This window comes from Trichosurus vulpecula, chromosome 4, assembly GCF_011100635.1.
Source record: "Trichosurus vulpecula isolate mTriVul1 chromosome 4, mTriVul1.pri, whole genome shotgun sequence".
Classification (NCBI taxonomy): domain Eukaryota; kingdom Metazoa; phylum Chordata; class Mammalia; order Diprotodontia; family Phalangeridae; genus Trichosurus; species Trichosurus vulpecula.
The window spans coordinates 131,147,501-131,162,449 of NC_050576.1; the positions used below are offsets into that span (position 1 = coordinate 131,147,501).

General features: G+C 39.8%; 1 protein-coding gene across 2 annotated transcripts in view; it reads right to left on the reverse strand.

Annotated features, from left to right (window-relative positions):
* The window catches only part of TMEM63A (transmembrane protein 63A), an 82,105-nt gene extending 73,938 nt beyond the window's left edge, over positions 1-8,167 (reverse strand). For both annotated transcript variants that reach the window (XM_036753455.1, XM_036753453.1), the window contains exon 1: positions 8,129-8,167. The gene's annotated coding sequence lies outside the window, so the exon portion shown is untranslated. The remainder of the gene's footprint in view (positions 1-8,128) is intronic.
* Positions 8,168-14,949: the final 6,782 nt, after the last annotated feature.

Genomic DNA, 14,949 nt, shown 5'->3' on the forward strand with positions numbered 1-14,949 from the left:
AGATATTGCAGTTTTATTGGCTTTTAAATTTTTCATTTATCTGCTTTTTAAAAATTAATATATTTTTTCTTTTTTACCATAAACCTTTCCTTTTAGTAACCGAGGCTTAGCAAAAAAAAGGGAGGGGAGAGTTGGAGTAAATGTCTTCTAAGGACCCTTTTATCTCTAAGTCATGTAATCCTGTTCTAGGTTTGAGACTATAAAGGAATGGGAGCTAAATTACAGTGACCAACTAGGAGCTGCTTAATTGTCATTGACATGAATAGGTGTTCTTTTAAAAGTTAATTTCATAGGATTAGAACCCAGGTTGTTTATTTCTCAATACAATGAATTTCTATCACCATCAAGCAGCCTCTGTTTTCCATTCCTGAAGACCTGAATCTCTGTCTCTCTGTCTCTGTCTCTGTCTCTGTCTCTCTCTCTCTCTCTCTCTCTCTCTCTCTGTCTGTCTGTCTGTCTGTCTGCCTTTTAAAATTCTCTTCATGTTTCTCCTTTTGCGATATTACATTTCTAGACATCTAGGCATAGAGTCTTATAAAAATTAGGTGCTTAATGTGTTATCGAATTGAATTCAGCGAAAGTATAGAATGAAATAATCCATTTTAAAATTTATTTCTCTTAGTCAACTGGATTAGACCTATCCCTTCAAAATGGCCACAGCAGAACAGAAATGTATCCCAGGTCATTACCTTGGAGTCAAAGTTGCATTTATCCAGACCTCATAGGAAGACTTTCCTTGTCAGAACTAGGCTGATTCATCTTTCCTTCCAAGAGAATGTGTCTGAGAGTCACGTAATACAGCTGAGTATGGCTGTAAGAATGAGACTCACTGCAAATAATCTGCTCCATATCCATTTGGCTTGTTACCAACTTAATGGGTGATAGGCATTAATGTCACAGACAGCACCCACTTTTCTTAATATACACATTTCTACCAAACTCCTGACATTCTTCCACTTTCCATTATGTCTTATCCCCCGCTAGACTGTAAGTTTCATGAAGACAGTTTCATAAGGATCATGCTTTATCTAAACTTTATAACAGTGCTCAGAATAGTTCTCTAAACACAGCAGGCATTTTAAAAAATGTTTGTTTAATTAAATCATATGTGCATGAGTGTTTCAAGGTTTCCTAGAAGTGCAAACAACTAAAGCTAACATGCCCACTAAACTTCTGAACTTGGATCATAAAAACTAAGACTAAGAAGCAAGAAAACAGTAAATTTTGTGCTGGGGCAAGTACCATGCAAGGAAAATCTGTAAGTGGATAGGGAAAAAGTATTCATACATCTTCCTCTTCCCCCTTTCTATTACTTCCCAAGGCAATGAAAGCATGGAAATGAACTGGTAGAGTGTTAACTTTCTTATGATTGGTAGTTTGGGTTTTTAACTTTTTTTAACTTTTCAGTTCCAAATTCTCTTCCTCCCTCCAAAACCTCCCTTACCCATTGAGAAAGCAAGCAATATGATACCCATTATACATGTGAAGTCAGAGAAAAAGTATTTCCATAATGTTCATATTGAAAAGAACACAAGAAAAAGTGAGTGAAAAACAATATGCTTCATTCTCTGGAAGTGGATAGCATTTTCATCATAAATCTTTTGGAAATGTCATGAATCATTGTATTGATCAGAGTAGCTAAGTCTTTCACAGATGATTATTGTTACAATATTACTGTTACTGCGTACATTATTCTCCTGGTTCTGCTCACTTTGCTTTGCATCAGTTCATATATGTCTTCCCAAGTTTTTCTAAAAACATCCTGGTCATCCTTTCTTATAGCACATTAATATTCCATGACAATCATATTCTACAACTTGTTTAGCCATTCCTGAATTGATGGGCATCTCCTCGATTTCCAATTCTTTGCCACCACAAAAAGAGCTTCTACAAATATATTTTGTACATATGGATGGTTTTCCTTTTTCTTTGATCCCTTTGGGATACAGACCTAGGAGCAATACTGCTGGGTAAAAGGGCAGGCACAATTTCATAGTCTTTTGGGCACAGTTCCAAATTAGCTTCCAGAATGCTTAGACCAGCTCATAACTCTGCCAACAGTGCATTAGTATACCCATTTTTTCCATATCCCATCCAGCATTTATCATTTTCCTTTTCTGTCACGTCAGCCAGGTTGATGTGTGTGAGTGATGCTTCAGAGTTGTTTAATCTGCATTTCTCTGATTATTAGTTACTTAGAACATTTTTATGACTATTGATAACTTTGATTTCTTCTTCTGAAAACTTCCTGTTCATATTCTTTGACCATTTATCAATTAGGGAATGGCTCTTATTTTTAGAAATTCGATTCAGTTCCCTATGTATTTGAGAAATGAGACCTTTATCAGAGAAATTTGCTGTAAACACCCCCCCCCCAGTTTCCTACTTTCTTTCTAATTTAGGCTGCATTGGTTTTGTTTGTGCAAAAATTTTTTGAATTTAATGAATCAGAATTATCCATTTTACCTCTCATGATCCATTCTATCTCTTGTTTGGTCATAAACTCTTCCTTATCCATAGATCTGACAGTATTTTCCCTGCTCCCCTAACTTGCTTGTGATATAACCCCTTCTGTCTAAATCATATACCCATTTTGACCTTAACTTGATACACTATATCAGACGTTGGTCTATACCTAGTTTCTGCCAGACTGCTTTTCAGTTTTCACCGGCTAGTAGTTTTAAAAGTTACATCTGAAGAAAACTCAAGTGCATTTCCTTCTTACCTCATACCCAAGAAACTATAGTTAACTATGTAATGGAAGTGAACGACTTACCAAAAGCTACTAACGAAACATAATACACTACTCTAGACAAGGTCTTGGATATAACTTGCATAACTCATGTCTCACTGAGGCTACAGATCCTTTCTGAGGCTATCTTTGAGCACCTAGCAAAATGTCCCCCTCAGAGTACATGTTCCTCTAGTTAAGGAAGCTAGCCCTTGGGTACACTTTCACAATGTGAAAAACCTTGGCAACCTATAGAGGTTGTTCAATCATTTTGCAAAGTTAAAAAATTTTATTTACATGTAATTGAGAAAAAAATAAAATAAAAATTAAGTGTGAAAAAAAGAACACTACTGGGTACTGGGTGAGATGTAAAATTTGGGAAGACTCAGCCTTCTTGAAGCTTATAATCTATTAAGAGCATATGAAATGTACACATATAACTAAACTACATTTACTTCATCCACTTCAATTGCTCAATATGGGTATGACAGAACCAAAGATATCTATCTATATGGAAGTGCCTGGATGCAAGAGTGAGAGAATGGCCCAAAGACTGATCTGCTGAAGTCCTCTCCAGATAATAGCTTTGCCCAGGTAGATGGTTAGGTTGGAAACAAGTGCCAAGTATACTGTATAATAGGGACTGGAAATGAGGTGCTTTATTGTGGACAGCTCAGGAGTTTGTGGATAAGGAAGTAATTAGGTAGGATATGATGGAAAACTTGGCAACTGCAGAGGCCAAATCCCTAAGGCCTTCTGTTGTTGCCTCTCTCCTGATACTAATAACAAAAATTGGGGTAATTTAATCCAATTGTGCTAGATAGGCTGGATACCAAGAAAGGCAAAAGCTATTTTGGGTAAGCAAGAATGGGTACTGGACAGATAATGAAGCCAGGTTATAGCTCCAGTCCTTCCTGAGGTAGGAAGTAGATGATTAGGGTGAGGCTGAGAAGGACAGCACCTAATCCACTACACTCTAGGTCTTTAAAGAGAGGATGAATGAATTTTTTTATAGAGGATTCCTGTTTCAGGTGAAGGTTGAGCCTCTAAAGTCCCATCCAACTGTTAGATTCTATGAATGATTATAAATAGTAATTTAATCATTATGAATACTTACAAACAGGGGCAATCTTTGGTGTGGGGCAGCAGCCACATAGTTTTGTGGGTCCCTGCTAAAGAACCCCAAAGATCCCTGTGGTAATTATAGAAAAGAGGCAAAGGCAGGAGGAGCTAGAGAGTGCATCTCTACTGATTGGTGGATATTTTTGGTTTTCTGCTTAGTAATGAGCTTGGGAGTTAAGCCAATGGTATGCCCAAACATAAGTTTGTGTATCAATCGTGTCCCAGCCACATATAGGTCATATAGTATTCTTGTTTCGGCTTTCATAGATCATAGGATCTTAAGTTATGACTCAGTGTCTAAAATATAATTCAGTATCTAAGTTATGATTGTAAATAGGTCACCATCTTCCACCTTTCACAGAGTTTAAATTTTTATGACTTTTCACTTAATACTGTATTTTATGGCTTTTTCCCAATCAGGACCCCACAGCCTCTTAATTGGTGTTCCCTGCCCACTCCAGTGGATCCTACACAAGGCTGCCAAAGTGATTTTTTTAAGACTCTTTACTTTAATCTTTTTTTTTAGAGGGGGAAGGCAGGGCAATTGGGGTTAAGTGACTTGCCCAAGGTCACACTGCTAGTAAGTGTGTCAAGTGTCTGAGGTTGGATTTGAACTCAGGTCCTCCCAACTCCAGGGTCAGTGCACTACTCACTGCACCACTTAGCTGCCCCCAAAGTGATTTTTAAGCACAGATCTGACCGGGTGATTCCTCTACCCAACCAACTGCAGTGGCTTCCTATTGCCTCCAGGCTTTTAAGACCCTACAAAAGCTGGTTTCAGTCTACCTCTCCAGCCTCATTGCATGTTGCCTTCTCCAACTCTGAGATCCAGATAAGCTGGCTTTCTCTGTTCCTCACACATTTCTCATCTTCAAGTCTTTGCACTGGTTGTCCTGCATGCCTAGAATGCATTCCCTCCTTACTCCACAGAGTTCCTTTTCTTCCTGTGAGATGTCATTTCAAAAAATAATTTTCTGTAGGGACTTTCTTGATCCCTTCAACTTAAGAGGGGGTACTCTCCCTTTCAAATTACCTCATGTTGAACTACTTTGTATTTATTCATTTTATATGTGAACTGTACATATTTTTATACACACTTGTCTCTTCTAGAAGAATATAAATGCTTTATGCCTAGTGATTATTTCACTCTTTTTCCTTGTATCACCAGCACCTTGTAGTGCCTGGCACATAGTAGGGGCTTAATAGATACTTGTTGATTGAATGAAGAACAGATCATGCCAGAAGTCTATTTCCTTTTTTAATAGAATTAATAATAGAAGACTGCCATAGAGCTAGCTTACCTATATTTTAGCAAACTATTTTGTAACATCTATTACTATTCCTATGGAGAGGTGTAGGTTAGATAATATCATAAGTTCAGAGATGGCTGGATGTTAACTTGGAAGGAAGTCTCTAGTGTAGCACCTTAGGGATCTATTCTGGGTCCTGTCTTAGCATCTTTATCAGAATTGCAAATGGCACAAAACTGGGAGAGATAATTAACAAACTGGATGATAGAGTTGGTTTCAAAAAAGACCTCAATAGATTAGAAAGTTGGGCCAAATCTAGTAGAATACAGTTTAATTAAGATAAATGTGAACTCTTACACTTGCATTTTAAGAAGTCAACTTCAACAGTACAAGTTGGGAGGGATATATTTAGATGGCAGTCCGTCTAAAAAATCTAAGGGTTTTAATGGATTGAAAGTTCAGTAGAACCAAAAAAAGGTAATGCAGTCTTGGGTTGCATTAAGAGATACACTGCTTGGGAATAATAGTAGGCAAAGAGGGGGGAAAGTTATTTCTTTTTTCTAGATAATAATTTACTTAGAAAACCTTAAAAAAAAACCCAAAATTAATTGAAACAAAATTCATAAAAGTTGCAGAATGTAAAATAAATTCATATAAATCATCAGCATTCCTGTATATTGCCAACAAAATACAGAAGGAAGATCTAGAAAGGTGTGTGATATAAGGCAAATCACTTAACCTCATCCGTATGTAAGTCCTGTCACAAAGCCCTTTGGTATGGGACTCTCTCTTTATAGGTATAATTGAATGTCCTGTCCTGTTCAAGGGGTGGGGCAGTGTTGGTAAAAGTTGGGAAAGCTCCAGTCTCCCCCAGTCCTGTTCTCTAAGCTTCAAGTCTTCTTTGAGTTTTGAGTGGCTTCTGGTGCTTCTAGCTTCCAGTTTTTAGAGGGAAGACAGAAGAGGCCAACCCCATGTCAGGTTGCTCAAGGAAAATGAGATCAACTGGCAGTTTCTGTCGTGTCCCTGTCCCTGGCTTGCTACACTAGAGAATGCAGAGTGTTTCCCCTTGGGTGAGATCCAGGACTCTCTTCAGGCTGAGCTACTATCTCTCTCTCAATGGGAAGAGCTCCTTCACTCTTGTATATATTCTATGAATACCTTCTTCGATTTGTTTTGCAATGATTTGGATAAATGAGTTTCTTGGCTATTTGCTAAGTGTGTTCATTGTGGAATTGATATTTTGTGGGAAAGGGATCAAGTCTTGGATGTAGAGGTCTCCTTCCCCCCAATAATGATGAGACAGTGATCAGAAGTTAGATTGAATCTGATCATATCCCCTAAACTAACAATACTTAAGGGAGCAGATAGCTATGTTTCTAGCCTGGTATCCCCTCTCCCCTCTGAGGAAAGCAGAATGGGCTTGGGTCCCAACTTTCTGCTTCTCTGCCTGGCAGGAATGTAAGTCTTTTCTGGAGTTGGGTAGGAGGAAAGATGCTAAAAATGTCTGTTCTGCATCCTTTCAAACTATACAATGACAACCCTCACCACAGGTGGTATCTCTCACTACACTCAGGTCTCTTTCCCTACATGTAAAATGGACTAATAATACCTGCCCTATCTACCTACCTCTCATCCCTCCATGGTGACGAGGAAAATACATTATATGCCATAAAGTACTAAGTAAATGTAAATGATTATGAGCCAAATCCTAGTGCCTACCCTCTCCTGCTGTGGAGAGTAGGGTTGGGAATTAGGGAAAGTAAGGCCACTGGAGTTATAGCTTCAGAGAACAGACTGTTGGCTGGGTGGGGGTTGGCGAAATAGGCATCAGTCCTGCCCCTTCCCCCAACCCTCTTCCACATATAGGATTCAGTGACTATTTCCTCTGAAGGCAATTGTGGCCTTGCATGCACTGGCAGACGGTGTGGTTAAATGGGTTTCTCAAGGCAGCTAGCAGCCCATCTGGGTACACAGAACTCATTGGTCAGTAGTAAAATAAATCAAATTCACCAAATATTTATTGAGCATATATGCTCAATATGCAGAAAGTACACTGGCTCGGGAATCAAAAAACCTGATTTCAACCTATGTGACATTGGATTTTTTTTGTTTATTTTTGGCAGGGAACTCAATGAAGATGGTTTTCTCTGACAGAAATATTGTTATCTCTTCTAATCCTCCCTCCTGCTGTAGAAATTCTAGATACTCCTGGACTCAGAGCAGCTCAAGGTCAATCAATATCTATTTTCCTGGGGTATCATCCATGATTCAAACTCCTGAAATATCTGTGGTGTTCAATGCTTTCAAGCTTATCAATGTGGTTGAGATCTTCTGCATTCATAGGAGCATATATATTTAGAGGTGGGAGAGGCTGTAATAGTAATCAAACCCAACTCCTTCATTTTACAGATGAGGAAATTAAGGTCTAGAGAAGGGAAATGACTTGATTAGATCATAAAGGTATTAAGTGGCAGAGCTGGGATTCAAACCCAGGTCCTTTGACTCCAAATTCAACACTTTCAGCTGCACCATGCTGCTTCTCTTCATACCAGCATAGCCCAACCTTCCTTTTACCCAATAATCGACATCTAGACCTTGGCCTATTGTCTTCATTCGATAAAAGCTAGGGAACCCTTGTGGCCCCATAGATGTGCTCTACATTGATGACAAAGACAGTTTCTGACCTCAAGAATATTTCCTTCCCACTCATGAACTGATTAAGGAGAGTAAGTATATTAGGAAGGCAGAATTTATGATTTCAAAGAGAATCTCATATGTGCCTAAAAGGCCTGGAACTCCAGGATATAAGGAATTCTCTAGGCAGAAGGCAGGAGAACTAAAGCATGTATTTACACTCCACAATAACAAGCCCACAAACCAGCGTCCCCATTTTGATATTTTCATCAAAAGCTTCCAGGCCCAATAAGTCCGCCTTACAAGGGTAATCAGAAGGCCACAGAGAAGCGAGATGGTATAAGGCAAAATCGTATACATGCTTCCCCTCTACGGTAAGAAGATTACCCACTAGCCTCTAGTCAGCTCTGCTACCGGCAGCTCAGCTTCGGCTGTAGGTGTCTCTGGCTCCAACCGGAAAAGGAAAGGAGGATCTTCAAGCTGTCCTCTCCCCTCTTATAGAGTTTTTGACATCATCAAGCGCTGCCTGAATGACCAGGGCCGATTGGTTCTTGACTTGGCCCCTCCCCCAGCGTAGACCATGTTAACACACCTCCCCTCAGCCAGCGCCACGACTCATCACACAGGAAGCTCTGGTCCTGCCCCGGAAGAGCAAGCCCCAGCGTCCAGGGAAGCTCAACGAGGTGAGCTGAGTCATTCAAAGAAAACAAAGTCCATTCTGGCTACAGTAAGAGCCAAGGCTATCAGGTGAAACATTGATCATAGCAGAGTAACTGATAGAGGGAACCAATGAAGAGCACACATCTTCAGGACATAGTGTATTTCAAAGAGTCCTGAAGTCAGAAAACTGGAATTTGGATCATGGACATTATTTACCAATGCCTGAATGACTACAGACAAGCCCATAGTCTCTCTATGCCTCAGGTTCCTTATCTATAAAAAGGAGAACTGAATTATGACTTCTAAGGTCCTTTCCCTATAATTCATTCCTCTAATCCATCATTTTCCAAAATCTGATCTTGATGCTTCCTGAAGGAACATGAAAATGGACTGTGTATAGGGTCACCTCCTCCCTTTCCCTACTCCACACATTTGAGTGAAACTGCTTACCCAGGCCTAGAGGTTGGAGCAGAGAGGGAAGACTGAGGCTGAATTTTCCCTCTTCAGTTTATTTCTTGCTCTAATCTCTGTCCATTCTCTCTGACTTCTCTGGCTTTTCCTCTGTTCTATGGGGCTTTGGCCCTAAGCACCCACAAAAGGGGCAACCTCTAAACTTGAATGTATGACTATAAATTATTTTGATTTTTTCATTGGAAAACTGCCTGTTCATATCCTTTGACACATCTATCAATTAGGGAATGACTTGTATTCTTTTAGAATTGACAAAGTTCTTTATATATTTGAGATATGAGACATTTATCTGAGAAATGGTCTATAAATTTCTGCCCCCCCCCCCAATTTTCTGCTTTCCTTCCCATCTTGGCATTTGTTTTATTTATACAAAACCTTTTAAATTTAATGTAATCAAAATTATCCATTTTACACCTGAGTTTGCTTTCTATATCTTGTTTATTGGGAAACTCGGAGCAATTCTGAGAAGTGTCATAGAAAAGACACTATGATTGATCTTCCAATTTTAGTCCTTTTCTTTTTCTGTTAAGAAAAAAGCCAGAAGTCCAGGGTTAAAGATATGGTGATGTGAACTGTGCCAACCTTTCCAGAAGGCAATTTAGAATTATGCTTTTAAAAAGTGGCTAAAGTGTTCATTTGCTTTGATCCAGAGATCCTACTGTTTGGCCTAAAACCCAAGGGAGTGAAAGATAGAAAAAGAGGCCCTATTTGAATAAATAAATTATAAAACATTTTAAGTACTAAAAGTACATGCCAAGCACTGGAGATACAAATATAAAATCAAAATAGTCCCTCTCTAACCACAAGGAGCTTACATTCTATTAGGAAAGACAACACATACAGGAGGGTTCAGTAGTAGAGGAGACAGCAAAGCAAATTTTTTTAAATGGGAAAGATCAGGTTCTTTTAAAAATATATATGGAGACTTGAACTTGAAGATTAATAGGGAGGTTGTTCCATTCTTCAGATGTCAAGGAGAAACTACCTGCCCTGTCCCATTCCACCTTCATTCCACAGAGGTAAGTTAGCATAGGGGCTTTCCTTTTTCCCCAACCTGGAAAGTTCTGGGTTGATCCTGTCCCTTCCTCCCCATCCCTCCATCCGTGGGAAGCAACATTAGAGGTGCTGTAGTAGCAAAAACAATGGAAACGATGGACCAAGGCACATCTGGCCCAAAGACAATACTGGATCGTGATCAGCATTTGGTTCTAGGAAAAAAAAAATGAGGCTCTCCACCTCTTTTTCTCCTCCCCCCCCAAATCCCAGCTTTTATTATCTTGGGCTTTTTTTTGTTTTGCTTCATGGAGCATACCCTGGGGTCCACTCTGGCTTCCCCCAGTCATTAATTCATAACTTCTAAAACAAAATAAATGCTTTGCCTTTCAATCACAGATGCCCTGTAATTTTCCACCATTGTCCAGGTGTGAACTGGAGTCAATGTGTGAATTAGACTGTCATGAATACTACTTCTCCTGTCTTCCCCTAAGGTGGAAAAAGCAGATCAAACATCTTTTTGGAGTGAAATCTCCTAATAAGCTCCTCAGAGACCACAGATTGGTATGGTTCACAATGCAGAAACTACTAAATTTCTCAACAACAATGGAACCAAAGGTCTCTAAAATGAACAAAGTCATGGTCATAAGCAATGTGAGGATGGAGATGCCCAGTTCACTGTGCCCTATATTTGGAAACAGGGTCAGAAGATGTTTGCACAGCACATTGGAAACATCCCCATGTTGTTGCCAAGGCATGATGACAGTTTCCACAGAATCACAAAGTTGGGTAAGTCTGCCATAGAGAATTAATCAATGGGGCTGAAGTCCTTCCTCAATTTCTTCTGACATTTTGAGGGTACTAGTGAAGTGGTCCACCTGTCACTCCTTGACATTATCACAGGATCTGTCAATCTTCTCTTCTTGTCATACACTCCCTTTGCTAACATCTTCTACTCCTGGATTTCTTCAAAGTTCTTCATTGGTTATCTGTTGCATCCTATTCACCCCCCCCCCCACCATGTGCTTTTTCAGATATCCATCTTTAATGGGGGTGGGAGGAGGAGAGGAAGACTGTTGTATTCCACGTGTCTCTGCCACGTTTTCCTTCCATTGTCTAAATCTTTCTCTGCAACTACTACCTGTTGTTCACAGTGATGCTCTCTGGGCCCACGGAGAACAAGCAAAATCACTTTTTCATAGGACAACTCTTCAAATACAGGGTAGACAGCCATCACACTCTGGAAGTCTTCCCTCTTTCAGGCCAAACAACTGCAGTCCCTTCAATTATTCCTCACAAGATAAGGACTCAGGGTTCTCCATCAAATTGATGACCTTCTTCTATATTCTTTTCTATGACCTTCCTAGAATATGGTACCTGAACTGAGAATACTCCAGATATGATCTGAGCCCCTGTAGGATGCTTTTCTTAATGAAGCCGGGGCTATATGAACTGGAGGTCCACTAATTTCCCCCATCCCCACCCCTGTCTTTTTTCTTTTCCCTTCTTTAAAATATTAAAAAAAATTTTTTTTTTTCAAATAACACAAACCCACCCTTCTGCTCTCCGATCCACCGGGGGGAAAAACCCCACAACAAACCATAGTCCTTGTAACAAATATGTACAGTCTAGCAGTAAGTCCAGCACTGGCCATATCTGATGCGTCCATCGCCCACCTCTGTCAGGGGGTCCTTGTCACAGGATGGACGGATCTGGGGTTCAGAGGCCCTGGATTCAAGCCAAAATAATAATTTATTATCTGTGTGGCCTGCGTTAAGTTACTTCACGTCTCTAGGTCTCAGTTTCCTCTTATGTCATACGAAGGGGGTTGGACTCCTAGCTCTAAATCTGGGGGTCCTGACATAAATGGTACAATCACGTTGCTCTTTTTTCTTGGGCACAGTACGATCCGCCAGGGCCGGTAAGGAGGCAGCTGATTCTGCGCAGGCGCGATAAGCGGCGCGGGCGGAGAGAGGCTCACGGACAAAGGAAGCGCCTAGCGCCCGTCGCTCTTCCGTCACAAACTAAGGCTCCCGCCCTTCCGAACTCCTTTCCCCTCCTCTTTCTCCTCCCCGAGGCTGCTCTCGCGGCATCTCCGCGGACGAGAAGTGCGCCGAGACTTCTGGCCAAGCGCGGATGGGAGGGAACCGCCCGTGGGCAAACTGCGCAGTCGCGAGGCATCCCCGGGGCTGTTAGGGCCTGTCGTTTCCTGCGCGTGCGCGAGGTTTGTGTCGCACTTGTGAGTGAGGCGAAGTTTTTGTTTGGCCTGTGCGGTGTGTCGGTCCCTGCGTTTAGGGGGATTACCAGGCAGGGACGCTGAGGAGGAAGGTAGATAAGGGGTAACAAAGCGCCACAGCCCCCGCTGTTTAGTTTGACTCCCGACACGGGCGGGGTGAGAAGGGCCCTCGGTGGAGTTAGAGGACCTCGAGCCTGAGGGGCCGCCGAGGCTGTGTTGGCTTTGGCCGTTAGATGGAGAAGAGCCCCCTCCAAGGTAGCCCTGGAATGGATCGTAGAGGTAATCTAGGGCCTCGCCTCGAGGTCAGCCTCCGATCCCTGCTGGCCTCATACTGACTTAGATGGTTATATCTTGGCCTCAGCTCCAGGTCCAATGTCTCCCCAGGCGAAAGTGGGGGAGGGGAGAAATGGCCTCCGTAATTGTCACAAGTTGTACTGTTAACCGTGGTAAGATGGAGGGAAAGGTCTAATTGAATGGAAGTTGCATGCAGTACGAGGGGACATTAAGTAGAGGAAATAATTTTACCAGGATTGGAGGGAATGTAAGCGTTTGAGGGACTAACTTGTCGGGAGCGGTTTGAGTATATACATAGCCCTGTCTACTACTATTAGTATTATTAATAGCAAAATGGGGATCAGTAGAACTCACCTCGCAGGGTTAGGTGCTTAATAAATGCTTAGCCCCCAACCCCATGTGCTGGACACTGTGCTACGTGCTTTACAAATATTATCTCATGAGATCCTAAATCTGAAACAATTACAAACACACTACTTTCTGTCCTAGGAATATTAAGCTTATAGTTCCTCAATGTTTTTAAATTTCCTGAGTTTTTCTTAATTGTGTTTAATTAGGTGATAATCCTGTTACCGTGGAACTACCATCTCAAGGCAGTGCAAAACATCTGTGAAAATATTGATTGCTGAGTTTAATTTCAACTTTATTATCAATTCAAAATGTGTCTAACACCTGTAGAAACAATGCCAAAAGCAACTCAAGATATTCTAAGAGAACTAGTTCGGATACTAGGTACTCTAAAGGATCTAAAGAAAGATATGATTTCAGTCAAAAATACTTGTAAGGAAATAAAGGGAAATTACACAGAAATGAACATCCTCATGGATAAAATTTTGCTGGAAACAGCAAAAATGAGACGTGATCTACTGCAGCGAAAAATAGACAGGGGAAACAAAATGGAAGAAGTCCATGATGCAACAGAACTAGAAAACCAGTTGCTAAAAGTGCAAGAAAAAGTGACCAACCCTGAAGATAAATGCAAACAAGCAAGTCTGGGAATAATTGGCATATCCGAGGGCATTGAAGGGGAAAAGAATCTGAATCTTGATAACCTGAAGAAATAATTCAAGAAAATTTTCCCTAATTGACATCCTGAAATGAGAAAAATAATTCACTTTCAACACAAAGGAAACCTAAAATCTAAGTCTCTAAGGCACATTCTCATCGGACTTTAAATCCAAGCCAGAGTCTTCTGAGCCTCAAGAAAGGAAAAAGCATATATCAGAAAACACTGATCTACATTTTATCACCCTTTGCAGTTAAAACCATGGAAAAATAATGAAGTTGGCACAGAATATAAAACTAAAAGATATGGACTTGGATTCTAGAGTCAGACTTGTAGCAAACCTAAACATTCTTTTTGAAGGCAGAAGAATGGTGTTTAAAAATTCAGCCTTCAAAGAATTCCTTGACGAAATACTACAGCTATAAAGGACTTTATGAGCACAGGGGGAACCAGGATTCCCTTGGGTGATAAGTAGTTAAGAATTCAGCAAAGGGTTCCTTCCTAAAGTCTGTTGTTAAGGATCGTTTTGTTTATAAAATAAAATTTACAAATCTCTTAAAAGAGATGTAAAATCTAACATAATATTGTGTTAATTAAAAATAAACATGAATTAAACTACTTTGTTTAGAATGTTCCTAGATGCTGGGAAAATACAAAATTTCTCCTTTATGGAAGATTAGTCTGGTAAGATTGTTACTTATGTAATATTAGTTTTGATGATGATAAAAAAAAATAGATGACATTTTAGAAGAGAGTGGGGGAAAGGGCAGGTTATTCCCATAATGAAACCTACTATCTTTGACTAAATTGGAAAATAGGAGGAAGGATAAGAAAAATCTCAATTATTTTAACACTAAATATTATGAATTTGAAAATAGCTTTCTGTAGAAGACCCATATTAAGATTTTTACACCCCAAACAACACAGCAGTTAGGTTAAAAACAATATTTAGGAGAATAAGTAGAAATCATACCTCTATCATATATTTCCTGATAGTTTTAATAACAGTTTTAAAAATTGCACTATTAAGGTTATTTATGATAGATAAAGAAAAATGGGTAAATTGTAAACAGACTGAATGGTTTGCCAAATTCTAACATGAAGATGTTAGAAAGAATGGGCAAAAATTAAAATGCGCATTTTTCAAGTATATAGTAACTTTCATAAAATGGTACTTTCTCACAGAAAGGGCTCAAGTAAATCTGAAAAGATGAATTCTATGTGCTATGTTTTCAGACCAACATAAAATAGGAATATATATAGAAGACTGCATGTAAAATAAGAGGATTAATTGATTCAAAGAATAAAAAAGAATAATATGGCACAAATACAACAATCTATAAGATGACAGTGATAGAGATTTATAGGTTAAATGCCTACATTAACAAAAATTAAAAATTAAACTTTTAAAGACGTTTTAAAGGGTAAATTAATTTCAATATTGTGCCTCAGGGAACAGGAGAGGGAAAGAGCCAGGCAGGCCAGTTGGTGGAGCAGTTAGGACACACTACATTTATTGATTAATTGGTAGTATAAGGGCATGGTTTGTGGT